Raw genomic sequence first — 17,661 nt, forward strand, 5'->3', positions numbered from 1 at the left:
ATAACAGCATTTATCACGATGTTTTGGTTGGTTCAATATCCTCGTTGTGAGTCTCATGCCACACAAAGGTTACTGCCTATTAATTTAATATTTAGGCTTCTGTTCCTTTCCAGAGATAGAAAGCATTTTCTTTCTCAACTCTTTAGGTTTTGAAATTCCCCCCAAAAATCAGTTTTCTGTCTCTTAAGTCCTATAATTCAAGGGCAAAGCAGCAGGACTTCAACAATATCTGCTTAAAAAGTACCATGATAACTTCATTATCCTAAAACAGAATGTCTTCACTGTTAGGAAGTCACATAAGAAGGACATAAAAATGGAATGGATTTTTATTTTCCAGGATTATTTTCTTCTGCGATGACTTGACACGGAATGGATAAGATGACCTCCATGATCCCTTTATATTATTATAAATAAAAGTTATACAATACAACATTCTACAATAACTGGATTTCCCAAATCCTCATAGAACATATTTCAGTGATGGGTCATTGGAAGTTCTACATCTACATCATATTTTAAACTTCCTGTCATCAATACATTTTTAAAATATAAAATATCCATTAGAACACATTACACCCTGCCAACTAAATTATAGGCACCTTCAAGATTTTGATTGGAAAAACTGGTAAAATTATTTTGTTGGTTCCCCCCAAAATTGAAAAACGCTCTGTGAGAATATTTTTTAAAGCTGTATTTTCCCATTTGTGAATAGCTGATGTTTTGGAATATAAAAAAGAAAAGACAGAGAATAGAACCTTTGCTATGAATTCCTACATCACAGGTAAAGCAATGGTTCAAATCTCGCTGGCAGGTTTAGAGGCCTATGGGATTCATTAAGGTGTTTCTTCAGCAACTTTGAGAGTCTCTCAATTATCTTTTATTATGTCTATACCTTATTCCTTTCTGGTCATTATCTGCAACTATCACAAAATGATGAGGCTCTTTGTTGTTCTGTTTTTGTTGCCAAAATGTATTAAATAATTAATTTCTAACCCTTTGGGTCACTGTTTTTGGAAAAAAAACTTTATGCTCCTCTTTTAAAGCTAAGTTCTGTTTCGGTGTGTTTTCAAAACATGCCTGTGGAAAGTCCTTTCAAAATTAAAAGCAGATGGTGAGAAAGCTCTTTGCCAGTTACTGAGCTATAAACTGCTGGCAGTCCAAGTGCGGTCAGGGAAAAATAACATTTTACGTTAAAAGCTGACTTCCAGGAAAATTATTCCAATCTGTTTGGAAAAGGACTGTCAGAATTTGTGCTGTTGGGCACACGGGGTGAAGTCGTGATCTATCTCTTTTCTTGCTTAAGCAAAGGGGTGCAGAGCCGGGAACTGGAGAAAATGTATTTTTGGATCTCTAGAAAATTCCTAATCCATTCATCCAGTGAATGCTATTTCCATCTTCTAACACACAGTTCCAGAACCTGGTGATAATTAGTGAACTAGATCCACAAGTTCCCAGCCCTGAAGACTTTACAGCCTTGTAGCTGAGACAGACAAAAAAGTAAGCAAATAAATACAAAATATAATTACAGATTATGATAAGTAACACGAAGGAGATAAAAAAAAAAGTTCATGATAAGTAGTAGTGGGGGAAAGAACCGCCTTCGATAAGTTTGTCAGGAAAATCCTCTCTGAATAACTATTGATTAGCATTTCCTACAAATAACAATGGCAATGACAACAAAACGGGCTTTAAAAAGAGAATTTATTGACTTATTTGGGAATAATCTAAATTCTGCAGTTTAGTCTAACAGCTCAGAATCATTCCAGAAAACTTTCTTCAGCCCACCTCCCAGCTCTGCTTTCTGCTTTGAGGAAGTCATCCACAGTCGCTACTCCGTAAGCCTCATTACTCATTACCCCCCCACACACACACACACATACGCTCCCACTCATGAACATAACTACCATCCAACAATTTAGAGAAACACAGAGGTCTCTTCCAAAAGCTCTCAATGAATAGAAAGGAACTTTTCTTTATAGGAAAACCCAATAAATGTCTTCTTACATCTCCTTAGCTCGAACTGGGTTATAGGCCCACTGCCGACCTAATCATTCTGGCCGCGGCAATGGAATATGCTTATTGTCTCAAGCCTGTTAGGACCTCGCCTGGGGTCCATCCCACCTAATCCACAAACTTAAAAGTGGGGTAAGAATGTAACTCTAGAAGGAAATTGGATCCTTTTTTTTTTTGCCAAAAGAAGGATGGATAGAGTTTGGGTGCAAAACGACACGTGCCTCTGTAAGGAGATGGCATTTAACCTGAAAGCTGAAGAAGCCAGCCATGTGCTAAGCCAGCGAGGCAGGGTTCCACGCACTGGAAATTGCAATGAAAAGGCCCAAGGCACAAAGGAGCTTGGCCTGTTCAAGGGACAGAGAAGTGTAGGCATTTATAAAATAAATCATTACTAAGCTCTGATAATTTAATCAATGACTCTTTTCTAACTACCTAAGGTAATTGAGTGGGAGCAGGTCAATTCTAAGGTAACCTGTGTACCTTTGATCTGCTTTTCCATATTCAGATTATTTTCCTTAATATAATAAATAGCTTTACATGAGCTCTTTCAATAATATAACACCATAATATAGCATAAAATGTCACACATGACATAATAATTCTATACAAGTTTCATATTTGATAGTTATTCAGGAAAAGTTGGGGAGAATGTCTGAGTGAGAAAATTTTCCTTGAGTTAGTTGCTGAAGATTTGCTTGAATTATGGGGTTAGTAGCAGCAAATACAATTGCTCTTCTAAAATGTGTAGTAAACTGAGAATAAACAGTGTGCTAGGTTTTACTTTAAATGCTATAAGTTAGGCTGAAATTGAGTATTTTCAATGATCATTTAGTTGACTTCTGAAATCGCCTTATTTGAAAATCTGGTGTAGCTCAATGGAAAGAGAATAATTTTGAAATCAAATGAGGCCTCCATTTCAGCTCAGCCAGTTGTAGTTGTTTGATTCTAAGCAAGTTGGCAAAGCTGTCAGAGCCACAGTTTGATCATCATTTTACTATTATTAGTAAAATAGTGTGCCAATCTCCACCCCCAGAGGTGTGTTGAGGCTTAATGACATAATGTACGTGACAGTATCCAATAAAATATGCTCAACGGAGCACGTTCAGTAAATGTGACAGTTTCTTCTTCCTTTCTTTGGGAACTTTAACTTGAAATAATGGTCAATGAGTGGATGAAAGAAAAAAAATTCTTGTACTTTGGAAGAAACTGAGTTTCTCAGAATTATTCGCCACCTCAAAGCTCTGAGAGCGATTAGTAGGAGTGAAATGGTGGAAGAAGGAAGGTTAACACTCTCAGTTAACTGTTGAAAATACATCACTTCCAGATCTTCGTTAACTAGCCCTCCTTCCCACCCCCATCAGCCGTTTTGAGAACCAGCCTTCACTGGAAGTCTCTCGAAAGGCAGGAGGACAGAAAGGAAAATGGAGAAAGGAAGAGGGGAGGAAGAGACATCACTCTCTTCCCATCAACCTAGAAAATCGCCTTCCCACTGTTTTTATTTTTTATTTTTTTTTTAATTTTTTAAAATTTATTTTATTTTTTAAAATATTTTATTTTTTTTAAATAATAATTTTTTTTATTGGTGTTCAATTTGCCAACATACAGAATAACACCCAGTGCTCATCCCATCAAGTGCCCCCCTCAGTGCCCGCCACCCAGTCACCCCCACCCCCCACCCACCTCCCCTTCCACCACCCCTAGTTCATTTCCCAGAGTTAGGAGTCTTCATGTTCTGTCTCCCTTCCTGATAATTCCTATCCATTTCTTCTCCCTTCCCCTCTATTCCCTTTCACTATTATTTATATTCCCCAAATGAATCCCACTGTTTTTAGTCAACCCAGTATCCATTCCCACTCAGGCTTCTCGAAGAGAGGGTATGGCTCTATCTTTTAACTTCTACTTTTTAAAAATTTTATTTAAAATGCGTCTCCCCCTACACTCCCACCGAACACATAAGCATTTGAAGTAGAAAGTTAAAGGTCTAACTAATCTCACCTCCCAGAAAAATCTATATGAGGCAAAACTTTTTGATTTTTTTACTTTGAATATCATAAAAAGGTAGATGATAGGTAGCTAGATAAAATAAATATACAGTTATAAGGAGATCAAACTGTTTTCCACTTAGCAAAGATATCCTTATATATCAATATTCACTCATTCATGATTTGACAAAAATGTATGAGCTCCTACTACACACCGGGTGTTGTTCTAGGTACGTGGAATAAACATTTAGATCCCTAAATCTTCATATCCAATAAAACACATTATTTAAATTCAAACTGATGACTTCATTTTGCCTTATGTAAATTTTGTTTTGTTGACTTCAGGGACCTTAAGTCAATTCTTAGCTGACATGAGCCAATACAGGTCAGAAGAGGAAGGCTTCCTCTAAGACCCAAGCATCAATCAGGAATCCAACAGAACCGCAGACATTACATCCTCAGAAACAGTTTTATCATCTTGTGTATCGCCCATCCAAGAGCAAATTGATCCTGTTTTATTAGCACTTTTCCCTAACCGGAGGGTTAGAGGGGTACCTAGGGCAGATCTATTGCAATGCTCTTAGCTCATAGACCTCACTTGTCATAGGATTTCCTGGTCCACCTTTGATTTTTAGAGACAAATAAAGGAAGCACAGTGTAAAAAGTCAAAACACTTGATTGCAAAACTTCAGAGCTAGAAGAAATACTTAAAAATCAGGTAGTCCCAGTCTTTCTATGAGAACACCTACAAATGACAATAGGGATCCTGATAATTTGCATATTCATTTAAATCGATAATTCAGCTCATATTAAATTATTAAGTCATATTTCCTCATTAGTCTTTATGCTCGGGATTATAGGGCAAGACAACTGAGCCTAACCCTATCCCCCTCTCGTGGAAGCTATTTGGTGATGGAGTTAGGACGTAAGCCCAGATAGTCCAAGGCTAGAGACAAAGCTCTTAACTACTTTTACCTTCTCTTGCCACTCAAAACTGGTTTCCTGAGTCCTGATACACAGGATGTGTGTGCCAAGAAAACCAGATGTCACCTATGCGTGCAGTGGCTTGTACTACAAAAGAGGAGCTTCAAGTTTAGTGAGCTTGACTTTTTTATAATGGGCTGTAAATCTGACTGAGTAGGTTTTTGGATGAACATCTGTTTCCATATGTCCCGGGTAAAGACCTAGGGGTAGGATTGTTGGGTCATAGGGTACGCGTATGTATGGGTACCCTTGAAGATAATCAGGAACAAAGGCAAGTAGCGCCTCTTCTCCTAAGTCATGGGGAAATGTGAGCAATCAGTCAGATGGCCTATAGCAGGTGTTCGATAAAGAGTAGTCATGATAATCAAACATATCGTTGCCTATGACCAGCCCTGGACAAGCTATTGGGTCATCTACTCATTCCAGAGAAGGGATTAAGGATTTTGAAGGAGTGTTCCTTCCCGCCTCTAAGTTGAATTCATCATTCTAATCATTCTAATGATATCGATAAAATAAAATCTAGTGGATGATGCTCACCACGTTGACAGTGGCCGTTTGCCCAACATTAGCCTTCCGCAGCACTTCCCAGCTTGCAGCTGTTCGGTTGAGCGACATGGTTGAGGAAGCTCAAGCCGCACTCGTATTCTCCTGTTCCTAACTGGCCATAGACAGCACACTTCTTTCCATTCATTCCCATTCCAGTCGGCTCATGATCTTCCATTTCTGCCCTACAAATTTTGGACATGTTTAGCCGGCTCACATAGTTGTGTAAGCCTGTAAAAGTGTGTATATGTACACACACACACAATTATGCACACCACTAGTTATGCTTCTTTGGCAAATGCTGAAAGATACAGAATTTAGTACCAGAGATGGTCCTGGAGAAATAAAATGTAAGGCTGAGTTCTTTGAATCAATCCTGGGTTTTCTGGAATTGGGTCTCTAATCTGATTAAATTTAAGGGTGCATTAGCCTGCTCCCACTGGTAACGTGGGCATGGGTAAAGAGGGCTGGTAGGGAGAGAGTAGAGATAAAGAAGGCTGCACAAGGCAGAGGCCACCGACCGCAAGGGATGTGATCACAGACTTTCTATGAATCCCTCAGCAACAATTTATGCCTTACCCCACATTTTTCCTTCTCCAGGGCCTGCAAATCCTGAGTCTACTGAGATTAGCAGAGTGATATTGTTTGCTTCTCGAATCCCTCCCTGCGGGCACCTAAGTAGGTAACACCACTGTCTACTAAGTTAGTGACCATTCCTCGATCTAATTTCCATCTCCCCAAACTGGTGAAATCTCTTCTGTCTCCTTCCATTCTCTCTCTCTCTCTCTCTCTCTCTCTTTTGGAGTTCAATTTGCCAACATATAGCATAACACCCAGTGCTCATCCCATCCAGTGCCCCCCTCCTTCCACTCTTATCAACCTCCAGGATTCATTTCTTTTCACTTGTATGTTAGAAAAGAAAAAAGGTAAAAGATGTGTTCCATCAATGATGTTCAGCTGGAATCCCATATTCTTATTTTAGATGTGTGTCAGGACTGATCCATTTCCTTATCAATGTTAGAAAGTATATATACACAGATCTGAAGTTTTAACCACATTCCCAGTTGCTCACTTTGGTTTTGGTTTTTGAAGGCTTGCAGTTAGCAGGGGACTAAAGGATTCTAGTGTTGTGCATGAAAATTACTCCTGTCCGATGACCTCCTTGCATGTTCTGTGTAGGAAATTCATTAAAACCAGAGCTGGGAACTGACTAAACAACAAGGCCAACCCATGCCCAGAGCCTCAGAAGCCCAGCACCCGCCGCCCGCCATGGGAAGGGTGCTCCTCAAGTGATGAAGGACTGGGAGAGCTCTAGAGGGTCAGAGAGCTGGGCCCCGGGGGGCTGAGCACAGCCTCCAAGAGATGGAGACAGGAAGTCCAACTGGACTGCTTCCCTTTTTTTAAAAGGTATCATCACAAATGACAAAATGACAGTAATTTTTAAGGTAGGAGGTGGATCATAATTCCTTCTGTTCTTTCCTGTGATGTGCATGTTTAACATTTTTCATAATAAAATATTAAAATAATTAAAAGATGATGTGTGCCTCTTGATAAGAGGAAGACAGGGTCAAGTTGTCATTTTAATTTTGGGATAACATAAAACCTAACGAAGAGATGCGTGAGTGCACCTATGATCCGATCCGCCCTCTTGTAATCAGTTGTCCCTTGGATCTTCCTGCTCACCACTCACATGCATTCTATGTACGGACAGATGCATAGAGACATAGATTTTTGCCCAAACATTAAAGGGCAAGCTGCGTATACCAAAGCCCTTTACCTATAAATACTACAGTTTCTATTTGTTTTTTTTTTTTTTTTAAAGATGATGTCTCATATACACACAGTCCATGTAAGCTACAGTAAGCCTAACACTGCCTCGGGGTTTCATCTACTACCTCTAACAGCTGTCCGCCTATAAAACAACGTCCGTGACAGTGTTTGCCCTCCAGAACCTGAGCCCGTAGGTGCTTGTATGTGGTCTTCACATCTCTAGGCCGCATCCCAAGGCCACGGGGGGAGGCCTCAGGCCCGGGCCCTCTGCTGGCCAGGCCCGTCTTCAAGGGTGTGTTCCATCGGGCCAGCAGGATAACCATCTTCTCTGAGAAGGGAAACTTTTCTTAAAAAGCTGTTTCTGGAAAAAAAAAAAAAAGGCTGTTTCTGTACAACTTGAGAAAGTTAATTAGGCCACAGGCTGCACGTCCTCTGAGAAGACTGGTCTCTGTTTCTCCGAACCCAGGGTGCTTATTCTCTCCAACGTGTCTGCTCTTCAGCGCCAAGTGCTCCCTTCTGGTGGCGCCACGTCTGGGATGGTGTTCACACCAGGTGGGAGTATGCAGCAGGCAGTGCCGCCGCCTTGGCTCGTGGCCCGGGCAGGGCGCAGCGTGAGGTCAGGGAAAATCCACTTCAGAACCTGCTGTCCGGGGTGGAAATCAGCCCCCGGAAAGCAAACTTTAAATGTGACAAATAGGTCTCCCTCTGACGTGGGCACCCAAGGCAAGGAAAGGCCCTCTTTCCAAGTCTTCAAGGAGCCCAGTGTGATGACACTGCTAGGGTAGGGGGTCATCACGCTGCTCTCCGTGGCCCAAGTGCAGCCTCTCTGCCTGGGGGCATGAAGCAGAAAGGGAGGAAGTCGTTTGGATTTGGTAAGTAAGGAGGAAGAAAGAATACAAATGGAGGACGAGCCAGCTGGTTGGAAGGTATGGGAATGTTCCCATTTTCCTCAGTCACGTCCCTACACACACACACACATCCAGGCCCCACCTTCCTGATTCTCGAGGCTCATCAAGCACTGCGAGCAGACTGTTGCCATTCTGGGGCACACGTACAAGGATCCTGTCCTTGAGCCCAAGACAGTGTTTATAGAAACGCTGTCAAGCATGGCCTCACTCTTCCCCACTCTGGGGAAGGCAACCCTAACGTGTCCCTTCTAGCCATGCTTGATGACATGTAGGATGTACACACAGTCTGATTGATGATTAGGGTTGAGGCATTGCCTTGTGATTTTTGAGCTCTTGGTGGATCCCTGGTAGATCTCCAGAGACCCCTACAGTTCAGGCAACAGAGGGGAATTCTACACTTTACTCCCCAAGTGCAGTGGTTCTACAGATTGCTGTGGACCCTGATCCGATGCTTGGAAGACAAAATAGTCAAGGATACCGAGTAGGTCCTCATCTTCATGCATATCCATGTCACCCTGATCAAAGCCGCGGACTTGCACAGGGAGTGTCTGCAAGCAAAGAAGACATCAAAGGGATGGGACCACAAAGAAGGAGGTAAAGGTGACTCATGGGACCCAATGAAAGGTAAAGTGAAGGTAGCCCTTTGAGCTACCTGCTTAACCACCACCAAATCGCAGGCCTGGGGTGAGAACATAGAGCAGGGTAGCCGATCCTGTCCACATCCCTGTCTCATCACCCTACCCAAGCACCCAATTCATGGGCTTAGAACAGCAAACTTTATCTTTTACGAAGAGCACCAGTCTTATGGAGGAAGCAAAGCCTACCAATGGTCAAGATTAATTCCAACTATTAATATAGCAAATAATACTGTACATCCCTCATTTTATTTGATTCTCGTACCTTAATGCTCAGAGAGACCGAGTTAACCCAATGAATGAAAAATCCAGTACTAGAGAAACTCAGATATGACCATCAGTCTGGGGATCTTTGCCATGAACCTGCAGATCAAGGACACCTAACCAAGGGCTTAATGACTAATCTGAGGACAAATCCAGTTATCCCTGCTCCCAAGATTTTTTTCTTATCTCTAGAGATACCAAGGGGATGAGGCAATCAGACAGGATTGACAAACACAGGAACTCTGCTTCTAGCACTTTGTTTCTCTTTACCAGGATCCATCCCTCATGAAAAAGCAGGGGGGCAAAACTCATTAGCTGAATAGAGGAAGAGCTATTGCTCTTTTAAAATAATGTTTTCAAATACTTTGTGCTCACACCCAGGGCTCACGGTGCCACCCAGGGCTCCCAAGGGTCATTGTTCACTTTGTTTGCAGTTGTGCTCCAGAGGTGATAATGGATACAGAATACAATGAGAATGGGATCCCTAGATTGAAAGAATCCCAAGCCCTACACCCTACACCTAATAAAAGGCCGATAAAAAGGCATGAGGGGATTGGTAGCTTGGAGTGGAGTAGCTCAGGTCTACACATTTTTGGAGAGTGGTGTTTTAATGTTATAACTTGTCAAAAAAAAAAAAGCATGTTGGTGTTTTAATGTATAGTTCCCATAAGTTTATTAGCCATTTGTATTTTTTAATTTCTTGCTCATTATCTGTAGCTTACTTATTTTGTATCTGAATTCAATTTAATTGACATATATTGTACTTTTTTTTTGTTTCAGAGAAAGAACTTAGTGTTTCATCAGCTGCATATAACACCCAGTGCTCATTCCCTCAAGTGTCCTCCTTAATGCCCATCACCCAGTTACCCCATCCTCCCCACCTCCCTCCACCAACCCTGTTTGTGTCCTAGAGTTAAGAGTCTCCTATGGTTTGCCTCCCTTTCTGTTTTCATCTTGTTTTATTTTTCCTTTCCTTCCACTTTGTTCATCTGTTTTGTTTCTTAAATTCCACATATGAATGAAGTAATTGGGTATTTGTCTTTCTCTGCCTGACTTACTTCACTTAGCATAATACCCTCTAGTTCCATCCACATCATTGCAAATGGCAAGGTTTCATTCTGTTTTTTTTTTAAATGATAGTATTTTTTAAAGATTTTATTTTATTTATTTATTCATGAGAGACACACACACAGAGAGAGAGAGAGCCAGAGACACAGGCAGAGGGAGAAGCAGGCTCCATGCAGAAGCCTGATATGGGACTCAATCCTGGGTCTCCAGGATCACACCCTGGGCTGCAGGCAGTGCTAAACTGCTGCGCCACTGGGGCTGCCCAGGTTCATTCTTTTTGATGGCCGAGTAATACTCCACTTTTGTCTCTTCTGTGTTTCAAATATTTTTCCCAGTGTCATTTGTAGGTAGCTTTTGTTTCTGCAGCATTTTGCCATGTAAATACATTTTTATGTACCAACTCTGCCAAACATTGTATTTTTGACAATGTTACAAATTCAGATAGTTTTAAATAACAGGCAAATAACACAAAAAAGTGAACTGGAAAACAACCTTTTTACAGTAGGCAGAAATTATTTATTTAAACAAAACGGAGAAAACTCTTAGATTGTGAATATGGCTGAGGAAGTTTTTCATATGCTCCAAGAGTTTTGGCAAAGGCACCACAGGCCTTGATAGAAGGGTACGCACGGTCATGCTGCCCTTGAGGATTCTTCAAAAGCACCACGAAGCTCTAAAAGAAACCTTTAATGACTAAAAGGGAGAAGTTACTGGCTTAAGTTGGGACTGGCCATTTCTCACATGTCTACTTTGGTGAATAAGTACTTCTTGTTCATTGAACTTTGATGCTTTGGATAGTGCGTAGAGCAACATGAGGGTAGCTCATCAGTAAATATCCCCAGAAATGGAGAAATTTGCATTGTCTGTCTGTAGTGATTATGAGTAAATACCTCTACCCTCTGTTCCTTTTAAACCCACTCTTTCACCCTTTGCCTAACTAATTTGTACTCTTCTGGTCTCAACTTAAGGCTCTCTTTAAGCTTTCTCTGACCTCTCCCTGTCCACCTCATGTCGCATCTGTTTTGTTGCTCCTCATATGTTCCCATAGCAAATTGTACTTTCCACGTCACAGCATTTATCACTTCAGAAGATAACTATCTGTTCACCCATCTACCTCCCTAACGACATCACATGCTACTTGAGGCAAAGACGGCTGCCTAACTTGTTCACAATTATATTCTCAGCACCTACCCCAGCACGAAGTAGAAGCCAACATTTATTTGTGGCACAAATAACGTGTGTGTGGCTCTGTAGGAAGTACTGCATCTGCCTCATATTTTCATTCTGCATAGAAATTTAAAAGACATGTCAGATTAAAAGTTGTCCTCCACACTGGACCGAGAAATGCCTCTGGTTGGGCAATAATTCAGCATATGTCTCCAACCAAAAATTGGGGAACCATGAAAACAAACATGTGGTCATTTGAATCTATCTCCTTGTTAGCTGCGGAGAGCTCAATTTGCATTCCAGAGAATTATCCATGTTCCTCCTATTGTTTATTTATTTTAACTTGAAAAGGAATCAAAATGTTAACATGGAACACAAACTGCTAAACAACATCAAGTGGTGGGGGCAGGGAGAAAGAGATGGAAATAGGAAAAAAAAACAGTAAAAATAAACAATAAAACAGAATTTCAAAACACAGTCTTATTCTGAGACAACAGAGAACTACCTGACTGGTTCTTATGATGTAAAATTTTGACAAGTTTGTTGGACTTCAAGAGAAAAAAATAAAAGAGACTTCTTGATTTGAATCTAGACTTTTTCTTAAATATCAAACAAAACAAAATACTACCTTTCTTTTAACTCAGCAGGGATCTCAGCCAAGAAAGAAAGAGAGAGGAAGGAGAGAAGAAGGGGAGAGGAAGGAAAGGGAAAGAGGAAAAAATCTTGAAATTTAGGGTTTTTTTTTAAAATTTTATTTATTTATTTACGATAGACATAGAGAGAGAGAGAGAGAGAGAGAGAGAGAGAGCCAGAGACACAGGCAGAGGGAGGAGCAGGCTCCATGCAGGGAGCCCGACGCGGGACTCGATCCTGGGACTATATAGGGTATATATAAACACAAGGAAATAGTGAAAAGATATGATGAACAGACACCAGCTTCAGAATAAAAAAAAAAAAACAACTTTACCTGTTAATGATTTTTTAAACATTTTTAATGCTTTTAGAAAAAAAAAATGGTTCTTCTCTACTCAAGCTAAGCAGTTAATCATATAGGTACTTCGGGGATGTCTGTAGAGCTGACCCCTGCCAATTATCTCCCTACCTACCCCTCCCAAGCACACACACACCTGCCACGACCATAACCCCACTGAAAAGACCCATCTTAGGCAGCACACGATGTCCCTTCCCTGACCATAGTTGACTGAATCAAGGCCAATCTTCCCCCACTATACCAATCAAGTATAATCTCTCAATTCGAAGCAACAGACACCGATGTTAATTTGGCTTTAATTCATCTCCCTTTATGGACAGAATAAAAATGTTCAAACCACTAACCTGAGTACTATTCTATCACAATACAGCAAAGAAAAAAAAAAGAAGTGGGGCTGGAGAAGGAGGAAAGGAGGAAAAAGAAACATACTCAGGACTTCCACACAGTTGGAATAAATGTGCACTAACCCTAGATATGTTCCCAAAGTGATTCAAAACATTTTGACCTATCGAAAGCCAAATCTTGTTATTGGGATTGGATATTTATAGATACTAAAAATATATACTTCAAAGCAATTTACTGGTTTTGAAATGTCTAAAATGGTTTCAGCAGCCTCAATTAAAAAGAAATTTATACCACATCATTCAGTCATTATGAAAGTAGCCATGAATTTTGAATTTAAGTATGAATCAAGACAGAAAAAAAATCACTTTCTTCAGAAAATATGGAATAAAACTATTCCATAAAACTATTCCATAAAAATATGGAAGGAAATAAAGCCATTTTCAGGAATAGTTGACAATTTTTCAAATATAAAGATCCGTTAAAAGGTAATGATATAGTACATTTAACTGAGTTCTAGGTAGTCTAACATAATTACAAAAACTATGCTCATGTATTCAACACTTACAGAAATCTAGCATATTCCAGGCCTCTGCTAATCACTGAAGATACTGCGGTGAGCAAAATAGACATAACTCCCTGCCACATGGAGCTCACGTGGTTCAGGGAGAAAATAATAAACAAAATTAATAAAATATGCAATATAGTATATTTCATGGTGATAAAAGTAATATTAAAAAATGAAATAAAGAAGGGGATTGCCAGGGAAATCCTCAATGAAAAACTTACATCTGAGTCAAGGTCTGAATGGGCCTTTACATCCATCCATGTAAACTTTTAAATTGAAGTGATACTAATTTCATGAAAACAGAAATGTGAAGGGTGCTCTTCCGAGACAAGAGCACATTCTCCACCCTTGGAGTGGGGTGCAGTCACTGGGCCTCCATCCCCTGGGCAGGTGCCTCCCACATTCCCGGGCCCTCTCAGCCAGAGTTAATACCCCTTTGTGGCCGACCTCTCTCTCCTGCGTGCAGATGTCTGTGAATACCCGGGTTTCTCCCCAGGAAAGTGCATTCTCCCTGGGTTGGCTGGGGGTTTGTTGGGGTTTGTTGTTGTTTTGGGGTCTGTCTCCCCCACATGTAACACAAGGACTTACTCATTAAAGGCGCTCAACTTTTTTTTTAAGTGAACAGATCCCAGGGTCCAAATAGTTGACAATAAGCATGAAGACCTGGAAGACTGAAGACCTGAAGACCTGTATCTCAACGTTGACTGGGCTACCCATGAACCAGAGTAAGATGTTTTCCACCTTTAAGTCCTTCAAGGGCTTCTCCTGGCCAACAGGAAAGCGGTCAGGAACCCGGGGTAGGTGTTCAAGCAGCTGGCCCTGCTGGCCCCTCACCCCCAGCACGCCCCAACTGCCCACCCGGACCTGCCAACAGGCTGACTCCCTGAAACCAAGCTTCTGAGGAGGCTGTTTCCTGCACCCGAGGTCGCGTTGGCCTCCTGGTCTGGCAAATTCCCACCCATCTTAAGAATCTGTGCTAGTTTTACTTACTCTGAAAAGCCTGCCTTTATTTCTCCAAGTAGAATCATCCTTTCCACTGAGGTCCTGTTTTCTAAACCTTGGCTACAATATTCATCACAGTGTGGTACAAGCCTGTTCTCACCTGGACTCTTGGCTTGACTGAGAATTCTTTGAAGTTAGAGACCACCTTACTCACCCTTGTACCATCAGTGGGTAGCCGCGGTCCCAGGCGTTACTCAATAAGCTTCAAATAAGTGAATTTTGAATGGATTTTAAATATTTGCTTAAGAACATTCAGCAAGATACTGGCAGGGAGAACATAAGAAAAGTCTCCGGTGTCTTTTTTCCTAGGTATCATTTTGCACATTGAATAATATGGCTTGCATCCTAAAAGCATACAGACCCAAGTGAGACACATCATGGATTAAGAAGCGGGATCTCTGGAGTTCTGGGTGGCAAACCATGCATGTAGCCTGTGCTATTTCACATGGTATTTAAAGACTTAAAACACATTCAAGATTAGCAGTGTGAAGGGCTAAATGGAAGAATTTAAGGACCTGGTTTTGGCCGAGGATCTTTGGCATTGTCCGGAGTCCCTTTTGTTGTCACAATTTGGGGGATGGAGCTTCCAGTCTTACTGAGGAGAGGTCAGGAATGCTGTGAAACATCCCACAAAGCACACTGCAGCCCCCTGCTGCAAAGTTATCTAACCCTAATTGTCAATAATGCTGAAGTCGACCTTTTACCTCAAGAAAATACAATTATTTTTTTAAAGATTTTATTTATTGATTCATGAGAGGCAGAGAGAGAGAGAGAGAGAGAGAGAGGCAGAGACCCAGGCAGAGGGAGAAGCAGGTTCCATGCAGGGAGCCTGACGTGGGACTCGATCCCGGGACCCAGGGGTCACGCCCTGGGCTGCAGGCGACGCTGAGCCGCTGGGCCACGGGGGCTGCCCCAAGAAAATACAATTATTTTACAAGTTACTGTAATGACCTTGAGAGTTATTTGGGGCTCCTCATAGGTATGACTTCTTCCCTAGTCAACTGCTAAGAATGCACAACTTCCAAGTAGAATTATAAAACCTTGTACTCTGACCTGAGAGAAATGTCAATCTCAGGGAAAAGGGAAGGGCTGGGCTTTTGTGCTCTGCATCTGATGGTGGCAATTTGAACTCTGCTAAAACAATTAGGTGATAATGATCACCATACTCAATCTCAGAAGCATTTTGATGAACTATTAATAAACATTAATTCAAGTATTAATGCTGATAAAATGGATGATGACTGCGGAGAGAATCAGGAGGCCACTGAGTAACGAGATTACCAACCTTTGTAACATTCTGGCAAATGCGTACAAGGCTAAAGAGCTTAAACACAAGGAAACACGTCGAAGCAGAATCAGAAAATATAAGAGTACTCTACATGGAAACACCTAAAGGCCACTAATCGCCCAGACCCCGGAGCACGTCCACAATCTGATGAGGGCGGCGATGCCCCAACCCTACACCTACTTCACTTCAGGGACACAGGAGTGACGTGATACAAAAGCAAATTTCTCCTTCTGTCTTCGGCTCCTTATCAAACATACTTTGATTCTCCGCAGGCGATCTTCACCTGGATTTGCCTTTCACGTTCATGTTCACAAAAGCTAACATTTCAAAACCTGAGCTTATCATGTTCCCATAATAAAAGGAAACTTCTGCATGATTTCCGGTGGCGTCCCCCAAGTTCTGAGGCCTGGCCTCACAGTCCTGCTATCTTACGCGTCACGGTCTGGATTTCAGCTTCACCATCCAACTACCCTCCAGGTTTGTATCATGAAGTAGTATCTTTTTTTTTTTAATAAAATAATTTTTATTGGTGTTCAATTTACCAACATACAGAATAACACCCAGTGCTCATCCCGTCAAGTGTCCCCCTCAGTGCCCGTCACCCATTCACCCCCACCCCCTGCCCTCCTCCCCCTCCACCACCCCTAGTTCATTTCCCAGAGTTAGAAGTCTTTATGTTCTGTCTCCCTTTCTGATATTTCCCACACATTTCTTCTCCCTTCCCTTGTATTCCCCTTCACTATTATTCATATTCCCCAAATGAATGAGAACATTTGGTCCTTTGCTCCATTTATTCCATTTCATACCTGTCTTTCAAGCTCCTACCTTAACGCAGGTCCTTATCATTTATGCCCAGGTCTCTGTGACAACCTCAGATCGTCTTCTGCCTTTGGTGCTGGAGCCACCACCAGTGCAGTACCAGGGGCAGCTCGAGGCTGCTGTAGGTGGGGCACCTGCCGGGGAAGGCTTGGAGTCGGGTTGCCCAGACTTCAAGCACTTGGGTATCGAAGTCATTTAATCTTTATAACAACACATTGAAGTAGCTCCTATTCTTATCCCTTTTTTCAAAATGAGAAAGTAGAGGGTGGAAATCACTTGCTGGAGGTCACACATCTACTTAGCGCCACGCCAGGGTGTGGTCCTGTCCAGTCTCTCCAACACCCCGGGCCGAGCCCTAACCACCGCGCACACTGCCCATCCTCCCGGCAAGTCCTACATCCATACCATGGGGCCACACTTCCCATAACTGGATCTTATGGACTCAACTTATTTTGTCTTTCTGGGTCACATTTGCACATAAGAAGCTAGTCGTCTTTATTTTGTATACGGCAGTGAATTGTTTTTGCAATTGCCCTCGAGTAGCTTCATTTGTTTATATTTTGCTATTTCACCTAGGTTTAAGTTTTTTAAAAGCTTTGTTATTCTATATTCTTCCAAAGTACCTGGTATAACACCCATGAGTATTAAGTGCTTTAAGACTAATCTTTTAAGGGCAGCCTGGGTGACTCAGCGGTTTAGCGCCGCCTTCCGCCTGGGGTGTGATCCTGGAGACCCAGGATCAGGTCCTATGTTGGGCTCCCCGCATGGAACCTGCTTCTCCTCTGTCTCTCATGAGTAAATAAATAAATCTTAAAAAAAAAAAAAAAGACATTTTTTAATCACTTACATGAAAACTCTTTACACATAAAAAATATAATGAATAAAGGGGAATACCTTATTTTAGATATTATGAATATAAAAAATCAAATGGAAGATTTCCTAACATAATCAAAGCAAGCCAGATTTAGAGATCCTGAAAATAGCAAAACCTTAAAGCTTCATTTGTTAATTCCAAATATAGAGGCTGACAAACCGAAGACTTTATTTTTTCCAATTAGTAAAAGTGGCCTAGTCACTTCAGAATACTGCTCTGCATGGAGCATAAAAGTTCCCAATTCGCTCAGTTCCATATGCCACTGGAACTGTAACCTAGACTGGAAGTCATGGTGGGGGATAGTCCTCGTTCTTTGTAAAAGAGAATTTGGGCAACCGAGCTGGGGGAAGGGAGGCCAGCGTCTAGCTCTGCCCAGTACCACTGTGGCTCCTGTGTAGAAATCTTTAATTGGTGTAAGAGCTGCAAAAGGTTATTATCACAGG

General features: G+C 41.6%; 1 long non-coding RNA gene across 1 annotated transcript in view; it reads right to left on the minus strand.

The window, feature by feature from the left end:
- Positions 1-4,035: 4,035 nt before the first annotated feature.
- LOC129522760 (uncharacterized) overlaps positions 4,036-17,661 on the minus strand; it is a 43,774-nt gene continuing 30,148 nt past the window's right edge. Inside the window, exon 3 of the long non-coding RNA XR_008666979.1 lies at positions 4,036-8,748. This is a non-coding gene — a long non-coding RNA (uncharacterized LOC129522760). The remainder of the gene's footprint in view (positions 8,749-17,661) is intronic.

This window comes from Nyctereutes procyonoides, unplaced genomic scaffold (assembly GCF_905146905.1).
Source record: "Nyctereutes procyonoides isolate TBG_1078 unplaced genomic scaffold, NYPRO_anot_genome, whole genome shotgun sequence".
Taxonomy (NCBI): Eukaryota; Metazoa; Chordata; class Mammalia; order Carnivora; family Canidae; genus Nyctereutes; species Nyctereutes procyonoides.